Source organism: Octopus bimaculoides, chromosome 1 (genome assembly GCF_001194135.2).
Source record: "Octopus bimaculoides isolate UCB-OBI-ISO-001 chromosome 1, ASM119413v2, whole genome shotgun sequence".
NCBI lineage: Eukaryota > Metazoa > Mollusca > Cephalopoda > Octopoda > Octopodidae > Octopus > Octopus bimaculoides.
The window spans coordinates 159244095-159245153 of NC_068981.1; the positions used below are offsets into that span (position 1 = coordinate 159244095).

The window sequence follows — 1059 nt, forward strand, 5'->3', positions numbered from 1 at the left end:
TATATATATATATATATATATATATATATATAGATAGATAGATAGATAGATAGATAGATAGATAGATAGATAGATGGATAGATATGCACACACACACACACACACACACACACACATACACACATGCATATATATGTATAGAGAGAGACCGATAAACACACATATATGTGTGTGTGAGTGGATGTGTGTATATGTACATATATGTGCACATATATGTATATATATATGTATATATACAGAGAGAAAGAGGGAGAGATAGGGTAGAGAGAGAGGGGGAGAGAGGGTAGAGAGAGAAAGAGAGAAATTGTAGGTAATACAGAGTAGAATGATGCAAGATATTAGGTAGAAACAATTAGTGCTCAGGCAGATTTTGCACCTAAACTCCAGATTTAAATACAGGGATGTGCTAGATGCCTAAATAAAAATTGGCTACTGTCAATGTACCAATTGAGTTAGTGCAACATATAAGAGAACATAAGCATAAAAAGGTAGACAATAGTCAGATTATGGTATGTTTATACTTCTAAACCATATAAAGAAAACCAAATACATTACAACAATTGAGAATGTTCCGCAACTGAGACTTTTCGGGATGCCTGTTTATGGATTGGGTTTTTTTTTTCTTTATATGGTGATTAAGTAGAAATATAATTTCACTTGATACCTGTTATTTGCCTGTTTATGCTTCAGTAAATGTTTGTATGAGGGTATATTTGTGTATAAGCATAAATATATATGTACGTATGTACACATATGCTCACACACACACACACACGCACACACACACACACACATACATATGCATGAATACATATAAATATATATATATATATATACATACATATATATATATGTGTGTATATATATATATATATATATAGGCACAGAAGTTGATGTGTGATAAGTAGTTTGCTTCCCAACCACATGGTTCCAGGTTCAGTTCCATTGCATGGCACCTTGGACAAGTGTCTTCTAGTATAGCCTCGGGCTGACCAAAGCCTTGTGAGTGGATTAGGGAGGCAGAAACTGAAAGAAGCCCATCATGTATATATATATATA

General features: G+C 33.2%; 1 protein-coding gene across 1 annotated transcript in view; it reads right to left on the bottom strand.

The window, feature by feature from the left end:
- The window catches only part of LOC106884406 (integrin beta-2), a 41893-nt gene that overhangs the window by 39907 nt on the left and 927 nt on the right, over positions 1 to 1059 (bottom strand). The gene's annotated exons all lie outside the window — the stretch shown is intronic.